Below are 9,954 nucleotides of genomic sequence, written 5' to 3'. Positions count from 1 at the left end.
ACTGTCGCTATTTTGGAAACTGAAACTACTTAGAAATTAGCGGCGGTTTTAAACCGCCTCAAATGTAAACATAAATTTTTGTATAAAAATTTTGCACTAGTTTGCAACCGTCGTAATTTAGTTCACGTTTAATTGCATGATTTTATAATTACATTTTTCAACCTATTTGTTTAAATTCTCATCTCAAACATATGTGATAAAGATAAATTAATACAAATAATGCAAATAAAAATTTCGTTCATTAACTAAAGATATTAAATCGAAATTTAATACATAATAGATTTGCATCTCAAACATAAAAATGGTCTTTAAGTTTACGAAACTTAGGTACATAAAAACAACGAAAATATAAAGATGGTCCTAAAAGCTCCCAACAAACTAAAAATGAAGCAAATCTCTAAATATTCCCTCATGATGATCCTCCATTGTCTTCAGGAACATGGCTAGACTTAGAAGAACGTCTCAAATTTGCTGGAGATTCCAATTCAGCTGCCTGAAATTAAAATAATCACAAATTAGATTTGAACTTTTACTTGGACAATAAAATTTACAATTTTTTAAAGGCTTCATTTTATACCTGATTTCCTTTAACAATTTGCATAAGGAAAGCTAATTCTTCAAAACATCAACTTCACCAACTCGTGCCTTAAGCGCTTCAACTTCAGATCGCAATTGTGCTATCGTGGCCGCATCTGATGAAGATCCAGACCTCGTAGAGGAAGAATATGATCCAATGATTTGAGTCGGAGTAACCCCAAGTCCCATGCCTCAGACATATCCGGGATGCTCCTTTCCAAATACTTTCAAGAATGCCTCATTCTCAGAAGAAGACTCCTGAATTTCATTATGCAATTGTTCCTACATATAATGTTGAATACATAGATAAATAGTAAAAGATATTACTTATATAAGTGAATAGCAAATTGTAATTGAAAATTACAAATAATATATTGTACTCACATATTTTTGTGTAGCATTTTCGCTCACAAATGATCCATCCTTCTTTTTATGAGCAATAGGATACATATCTCCTCTATTATAATGTCGTCCATATTGCACTTCCTAACATTTTGCACCATACCAAAAGTAATTATACAAACAATTTTATTTTTAGTTTCTTTAAACAAAATATACTAAATGAACTTTACATACCAACTCATCCCTTTTTTCTTGCTAATGTCTTTGATCCTAGAGTATGAGGGATCAATAACTTTTCACGGTTTGCTGCATTTTTATCAGATATGTCCTACATTTAACAAAATTAAAAGTCAACATATGTAACCAAACTTATAACCAATGAAATATAAAAACATATTACCATTTGTTTACCAAACTTAAAAGTCAATCTCTGGTGGGTGCATCTGACAGTTTTCTTCCACAGAAATCTCCCAACTATAATTTTTTTGAAATAACCTACATCGAGTGTCCCTCACATACATGAGAATTGGCTAGCTAGCAAGAAACAATAGTTAAGTAGGGAGAAAAAGTTTTTCTAACTGTTGCTGGAAACTTTGAGCTTTTATATATCAACCAAAAACCAAGCTAAACTTTGTTGCTGGAAATCTCCCAATACCAGGTTTCCTAATTGTTTTTTTAGAACAATCTCCATCCACATGAAGCCAAAACAAGATAGATTTGTAGTGGGCAATGTCTTTGGCATCACATCAAACAAGAAAAAGTCATTGAAAGCCACAAATAAGTGCTAATATCTTTAGCTTTTAGATTTAAATACTTCCAAAACACCTTGAGATTATAGTGGTTGATTTTCACAATCAACAAGACACAATCCAATCAAAAAAATAATTTTTGTTCTACTTTGCTCTGTGATCTTTTTCTACAGCCATAAACAACAAATTTCTATGCATTCTGGACCAGCAACAGTACGAAACAAAATGTAGCTGGCCATTTTTTAGTCAATGATACTCCGTCTTATATGCATTTTTCAGCATATTTTATGGCTGTCACTATTAAGATCAGAGCCAGCCAAATCCATTCTAATTGCAAATTGAATTCCAAATATTCCACATATAAATACCTCAAAAGAAACTAATCAAGCTGCCCTATTTCTAAGAACTATGAAGTCTAACTCACCAAAAAACATGCAATTGTCCATTGAACAGTTGAGTAACAGAATAGATATTAATAAGAGACTCTGAAATGTAAGGTAATATTTCAACAACTGTTGTACACAAAATCAAATAATCAATCACTCTATAGGGCTCCTAATTTAGATTTGAAATGAAGTACTTTTTCTCAAAGTATCAATTTCATAAGAACCTTGTAACAAGGTTCTAAATAACTATATAGAGCAAACAAAAAAAATAATTGCCAAGACCGAACACATCATCTTCTAAATTATTGAAAAATAAAAAATCAGTTTTCCATAATTTTTAACTAAGAGGATGCATATTTGTAACTAAATGTCATTAAATCACCAACAAACTATCTATGATTTTTTGCACATGTTCAAATTTAACCTGCAAGTGATGATAAAAACTACGTAATTAAATATTAGTCCATATGTTCTGTAATATGCCTTGCAAGTCGCAATTATTAAGCCTGATTAGACCATCACGGATGCATCAAAAAGAGAAAATGAAACATCTTATAAAAAGTTGCAAATGCAAATCTTACTCATAAAACAATAGAAGAAGACAACAATTAACCAAACTTTCTATAGATTATAATAAAGTGGTATACATCCAGGAAGGACTTCAACAAAATACAATGCATAAATAGTTGAGAGTAGTTGACCACATGCCACATGCCATAACCGCATGGTGGAGAAATTCTCATCTAATAGTTTTATTACTCTACCTATGCTTTTTGGTACCTAATGTTAAAATGTAAATTGCATGTAACAAAATTATATAACCAAATATTGGTTTTTCTGTATAGTAATATGTCTCAACCATCAACCATGATCCCAGCTATTAGAGTGCATCAAAAAGAGAAAATGAGAATATCGTACAAAAAGTTGCAAATGCGGACCATCATAATGTAATAGAATAAGAACAACATTTAGTGTTTGTTTGTTTAAATTTAAAAATATGTGTTTCTAAAAATGTTTAAGAATAAAACAAAGCAATTCTTTAAGAAGAAGATAGGAGTTGCTTACTACTTATTTAAAAAAATATATATAGAAAAATACATTTAAAAAAGTGCTTATTTTATTAAAAAGAAACGCTTTCATGAGAAAAAAAAAGTGTAAGCAAACAAACTCTTAATCACTGATATAGATTATATAGTATACATCTATAAAGGAGCTCAACATCAACACAATGCATAAATATTTATCTGACACCACTCTCTTTAAAAATTGTTGAATAACAATAAGACTAATTGAAAAGGAATAAAAATTGATAATCTAAAATCAGGAGAAGAGTATGCCTGCTTGGTTAAATAGGGAAAGCAGGTATAGGAATTCCTACAATGTAAGCTTTTCGTTTTCCCTCCCCTCGGGTGCGTTCCAATTACAAGTCAAGCATGACACAAATGCCACTATAATTGATCAAAAAATTGAGAAGTAGTGGGCAAGTTTGTAACTCACCAAACGAGGTAGAGGAAAGCAGAGGTTGTGAGCCCGTGAACCGGTGGTCGTGAGCAACGTTTGGAGCAGCAGGGTAGAGGCGTGACTTTGCGAGGGAGAAGAAGAAGAATGGAGCGAGGAGAGAAAGGGAGTAAGTTTCTTAGGTTTAGATTTCTGATGAGAGGGGAGGGAACATTTCACTAAACATCAAAATTTTAACTTACCGGCGGCGGTTCTATATTAACTGCCGGAGAAAACGTGAAAATTGCGTCTGTTGGTTAAAACCGTTATAGTGTTGGACTAAATAAAAAAACGAGGGTGGTTCTTTAAAACTGCCGCAAAATTTGTGAAGTTATTCCTTTTTTTTGGTGCAGTGAAAATGTACTCCAACAACTTCAACTTGTATCTTAAATCTAAAATAATAGTAATATAATTATATTAATTAATATTTATATATATATAAATAAATAATTAATTATTAAGTAATTATATATATATATATATGTATATATATATATATAACTATAGAGAGAGGTAGGTTGGGTACCATAGTAACCGTACTTGCACTTGCAGCCATTAAATTTTTCGAGTCTATATTTGTCCTTTATCCATCCCTATACTCGTCCCGCATAATGGTATTTTTGTAGGTGCCCATAAGGTCTAAATCCATTTTGTCATCTCTGCATATCAATCAATATCTTCAAAAACTATCACAACAAGTTTCTTTAGGGTTTCGCATAGGAACCTCAAATCATACAATATACATTTGATCATACATTCAAACAATTCATGTATTAGCAACGTGTAAGAAGAACAATACACAAAGCAAATGCATTAATTTGGGAAAATTTTCTCATACATAGGCATACAACGTAAATAGGATTGGGGTCAATCCTACTGCCTAACATAGAATCACGCACTCATTGCAAGGTTTCCCACTCTTTCTTTCCTTAATAAGCACTAGATGATGGTCTTCCAACTTTGAGGTGGTTTCCTTTTCTTTCAAGTTCTTTGAGCTCTGGAGCATAAGCCCATATGTGAAAATAAGAAAACATAAAAGCTAATTAGAAACCCACCTTTTAAAATTTAACCTTCCCTTAACCCTCCTCTAGTTAAAATATTTAACATTAGTTACTAATTCTCTTCCCTCTTAATTAATTAAATAAAACCTTTAATAAAATACTTTATTATATTTCAAAATATATAAAATAATTAAATAAATATTAAATAACTCTTATTAATAATAAAAAATGCTAAAATTATTAATAAAACACTTATATTACATTTTATGAAAAACAGAGTGTTGCATCAAGTATCAACATTTGAATTCAAACAAATAATTACCTCTTGAAACATAATAATCTAGGGAACTTTCATGGTCTCGTTCACAATGAAGCAAACAAATGAGAGTGAAGGTCAATTCTACTGCTCATGATTATTCCACACCTATTAGCAAGATATCTCACTTCCTCTTTATCTCGATAGAAGTCCGACATTAGTAAGGGGCCTTCAAGGTGGTTGGTGGTTTCCTCCATCAGACTTGAGACCCCCTCTGTCAATTTTTTACGTTTAGAGCAAAAGTGTAACTCCTCGATAAAAACCTCCTAACCAAACCACAAAACTCTGGAGTTAAAGAGACTTAAAGAGACTTACTCAAAGTGAAAAGTTTATTTTTTTTCTTAATTAAATAAATACAACCAATTATAAAACATACCTTATAATTATTATTTTCAAGCTCCCCTTATACTAATAAAACTCTTGTAATTATTTTTAAAATTTAATTATATTATTTATTTTATGAAAAATGGATGTTATATGAGATATCACTTTTCAGTAGAAAGAAATTATACCTCTTTATTAAAAAAAGTTAGAACTTAATTAAATTAAATTTAAATATATTTTTATTCTCGCGTATTCGATTTTGGTTTTAATGAAAATTTTCTCCTTTATTTTATCTCACGTTATTTTATTTTATTTCTCATAGCTGTTTTTAGTCGATGAATATTCTAATAATTTATTTTTAATCTCTATATTAATTATTTTTCAAAGAGGTTAATTTAAAATGAGCAAAGTATTATAAAGTAAAATAAAAAAGTTAATATATTAAAAGAACTAAAGATCAAAATTAAAAAATAAAATTTTAGTAGAAAATTTTAAAAGAAATAATTTTACATAAACCAAAATCGTATATTATAAGGGTATGTTTAAAGCATTAAATTATAACCTAGGAATGGATCAGTGGCATGGCATGCATGAAAAGAAAAGAAAGAGAGTACTACGTATGCTAACACGTAAACCCAAACCTGACTGTGTCTGTGACGAAGAACGAGACCTCAGCCTCGTCTTCTCTCACGTTCTCCTGTGATTTTCCCCGTCACCGTCAGGTACGCCAATTCCTCCTTCAATTTTCGCTTCTCACTGAAATCGTCAATTTAATTCTCCAATAATTTCTATTATAAAAGTTGTTTTAATATTCTGAATCTCTGATCATTTAACAACAATTTAACAAATGCATTTATGTGAACTGAAACATTATATACGTATAGGGGTTTAGTTTTGAATGTAGTTTTAAAAGATTTGGATTTGTTGAAGTAATTTAGCCTTGTAACTCCCAAGCCACGAAAAAGGATTGCGTAATTTGATTTCTTACACTTTACTTTGTCTTTGTTCATGGTTGTTGTTTCTAGTGGTTCTTAGATTATAGAAGAGTTCCTCTATTAGGAGATAGATTACATAAATGTAATCACTAAAGGGATACAAGGAAAAAAATGGATGACAAGAAGGAATATTAGAAAATTTTATTGTAAATAAAAAAATTAAAAAAAAAAACACGAAAGAGGAGTAGATTTGTAAGCAAATAGCCTTTTTGGTTTGGTCTCTATGAATTCTCATTTCCCAACACCCTCTACAGTAAATTTTGGATTTTTATATATAGAATAGTAGAGGGAGGGATTTTACATCCTTTGGCTTTTTCTTTTATTATTGTTTTAATATAAATTAACCGGTTGTGTCTATATTCATAGTGTTCATACAAGAATTACTGTAATCTAACTAGTTTGTGTTAATCTTGGGTTGGCATTTGGTTTCTAACAAGCAAAATGTTTTTAGATTCTAGAGATTCAAGTGACAATGGATGTCAAAACAAAAAGGAGAGCTGATGTAGAGAATGGTGTTGATGAAGGAGAAGACCTAGTTCTACAAACTCTGGTTGCCAATGGAGATGATATTAGTCCTCTTGTCAGGCATGCCTTTGAAATGGGGCGCCCCGAAGGGCTCCTACGGCAGCTGAATTATGTGGTGAGGAAAAAGGAAGCTGAAATTGAGGAGATGTGCAAGACTCACTATGAGGAATTCATCCTTGCGGTTGATGAACTTCGTGGTGTGTTAGTTGATGCTGAAGAGCTCAAGAGTGAACTCCAAAGTGATAATTTTAAGCTGCAGCAGGTTGGCAGCATCATTCTTGTCAAGCTTGAGGAGCTTCTAGAATCTTATACAGTCAAGAAGAATGTGACAGAAGCTGTAAAAATGTCAAAGAACTGTATGAAGGTGTTGGAGCTTTGTGTCAAGTGCAACGATCACATTTCTGAAAGCCAGTTTTATCCTGCTCTGAAAACTATTGATTTGCTGGAGAAGAATTACATGCAGAATATTCCTGCCAGGGCTCTCAAAAGGGTGATAGAGAAAAAAATCCCTTCCATAAAAACTCACATTGAGAAGAAAGTATGTAGTCAAGTTAATGAATGGATGGTCCAAATTCGAAGTTCTTGTAAAATAATTGGGCAAACGGCAATTGGCCGGGCTGCATCAGTTCGTCAGAGGGATGAGGAAATGCTGGAAAGGAAGCGAAAGGCCGAGGAATTAAATATTTCTGGAGTTGATGATCAAGCTTATAGTTTGGTGGTTGAAGAAGATGAAGATTCTGCTATGAAGTTTGATCTCACGCCTCTTTACCGTGCTTGTCATATTCATGGTTGCCTGGGGATCCGAGAGCAGTTTCATGAATATTACTATAAGAATAGATTGTTACAATTGAATTCAGATTTGGAAATATCTTCGGCGCAACCTTTTGTTGAATCATATCAGACATTTTTGGCTCAAATTGTTGGGTACTTCATAGTGGAGGATAAGGTCCTGAGGACTGGTGGTGGGCTACTAGTACCTGACCAGGTTGAAACTATGTGGGAAACTGCTTTGGCAAAAATAACATCAATGTTGGACGTGCAATTCTCCCATATGAACTCTGCCACCCATCTTCTCCTAGTTAAGGATTATGTTACTCTTCTTGGGTCTACTCTTAGACAATATGGATATGACATTGGTCAACTTCTTGATGTGCTTGATAATAGCTGTGACAAATACCATAGACTTCTTTTAGAAGAATGTCGGAGCCAAACTCAAGATGTTCTTGGCAACGACTCATATGAGCAGATGGTGATAAAAAAGGATACTGACTATGAGAATCATGTTCTGTCATTTAATATTCAAACATCTGATATTATGCCTGCTTTTCCATATGTTGCACCATTCTCCTCCATGGTGCCTGATGCTTGTCGCATTGTGAGATCCTTCATTAAAAGCTCTGTTGATTACTTGTCTTACGGTGTACGTACTGGTTTCTTTGATATTGTGAGAAAGTATTTGGACAAGTACCTGATTGAAGTATTAAATGAAACTTTACTTGATACAATAAATAGTGGAAATATCAGTGTGTCTCAAGCCATGCAGCTTGCTGCAAACATAGCTGTTCTTGAAAGAGCTTGTGATTATTTCCTTAGACATGCAGCTCAACTGAGCTGTGTCCCAGTTCGAACAGTTGAGAAGCCCCAAGCTACTTTAACTGCAAAGGTGTTACTGAAGACTTCGAGGGATGCAGCTTATATTACTTTGCTCAGTTTGGTAAACAAAAAATTAGATGAATATATGAATCTTATAGAAATTATCAACTGGACTTCAGAGGAGCCAAAGCCAAATGGAAATGAGTACATAAATGAAGTGATCTTTTACCTTGATTCACTTATGTCCACAGCCCAACAAATTTTACCCTTAGATGCTATGTACAAGGTTGGAACTGGTGCACTTGAGCATATTTCCAATATAATTGTGGGTGCTTTCCTTAGTGATATTGTCAAAAGGTTTAATGCAAATGCAGTTATGAATATAAACAATGACCTTAAGATGCTAGAGGACTTTGCACATGAGAGGTTCTATACTTCTGGCTTGGGTGAAATTTACAGGGAAGGTAGTTTTAAGAGCTGTTTGATAGAAGCACGACAATTAATTAATCTTCTGTCAAGTAGTCAGCCTGAGAACTTCATGAATCCTGTTATAAGAGAGAAAAATTACTATGCGTTGGATTATAAGAAGGTAGGCAGCATTTGTGATAAATTCAAGGATTCTGCAGATGGGATCTTTGGAAGTCTTTCGAATAAAAATACAAAGCAAACTGCTAAAAAGAAATCAATGGACATGCTCAAAAAGCGACTTAAGGATTTCAATTGACTAGACTTGGAAAACTATTCTTTCATTTCAACTAGGGTATAATTGTAGTGTTATTCTATTTTGAATGTTTAACTTCCAAATTAATAGTGTTTCTGTATTTCTCTGATTTATTTTTATATAATAAAAAATATTTCTGTCTGAAGTTGTTTCTTTAGAATACCAGCATGCCTGTTTCACACAAATATAAATGTTCTTTCCCACTTGAATATAGAAGTTCCGAGGTTTATTATCTGCATTTGATTTCATTGTCACTACATCATTCAGCTGCTGCACCGTGTTGATGGATCCTAACTCTGATTACATATACAAAGACAGATCATGCTAATCTATTTTACTTGAGGCTTTATCATTTCAATGTCCTACAATTTTCTAACTAGCTTACGCAAATGGTGGTGGCCATCAAGTATCTTATTGCAAATTATACTCAAACTGGCACGACACTATTATCTACAAAAATTATTTTTCTCCAAGGTAAGGAATTTATTGTTTGTTTTATTTATAGCATTGTATTATTCTTAATATATACTCACAATTTTGTTGACCTTTTTTCCTTGCCGGCAAATGCCTAATATTGTTAGCAGAAGATTGAAAATGTTATGCTTAGTGTTAGTAATAATCTTTTATTTGTTGGATTACCATACTATAATGCATATTTTTCATTCATATATATAAAAAATATATTATAAAAAAATGACAGTCATATATCATACGCATATATACTGTCAGCAAAACATATGTACCTATAATGATTAGGTGTGTAGATTTACTTAAAATCAAGTACTTAATAGGATATTATCCACTTAAATGAGCAAATATAATAACAAACAGAACATTAGTCTATAATTAAATTACGCTACTCTTCCCTAAGATAAAAATATTACATTGTCTTTTCTTTTGATGTTAAAATATACAATTTAATTCATTTA

At 32.2% G+C, this 9,954-nt stretch overlaps 1 long non-coding RNA gene and 1 pseudogene across 5 annotated transcripts; one reads left to right on the top strand and one right to left on the bottom strand.

Moving 5' to 3' along the window:
- Window positions 1-220: 220 nt before the first annotated feature.
- LOC109799079 (uncharacterized) lies at window positions 221-3,832 on the bottom strand. 4 transcript variants are annotated; one of them, XR_002239833.3, is made up of 6 exons: window positions 3,551-3,832; window positions 1,319-1,413; window positions 1,153-1,246; window positions 961-1,062; window positions 578-858; window positions 221-493 (listed from the first exon to the last, which is right to left on the bottom strand). It is a non-coding gene; the product is annotated as an uncharacterized LOC109799079 (long non-coding RNA). The 4 variants fall into 4 exon arrangements; XR_014428704.1 differs by lacking the exon at window positions 3,551-3,832 and adding an exon at window positions 1,498-3,544; XR_002239832.3 differs by lacking the exon at window positions 3,551-3,832 and having other exon boundaries at window positions 1,319-3,544.
- A 1,914-nt stretch (window positions 3,833-5,746) lies between these two features.
- Window positions 5,747-9,596, top strand: LOC114915698 (exocyst complex component SEC15A pseudogene; annotated as a pseudogene). The gene is made up of 2 exons (XR_014428741.1): window positions 5,747-5,913; window positions 6,638-9,596. The product of XR_014428741.1 is annotated as an exocyst complex component SEC15A pseudogene (transcript).
- Window positions 9,597-9,954: the final 358 nt, after the last annotated feature.

This window comes from Cajanus cajan, chromosome 8 (genome assembly GCF_000230855.2).
Source record: "Cajanus cajan strain Asha chromosome 8, NIPB_CcT2T_4, whole genome shotgun sequence".
In the NCBI taxonomy this organism is placed as follows: Eukaryota; Viridiplantae; Streptophyta; class Magnoliopsida; order Fabales; family Fabaceae; genus Cajanus; species Cajanus cajan.
Note: the sequence above shows the minus strand (reverse complement) of the source record. Positions and strands in the feature narration are given on the sequence as shown.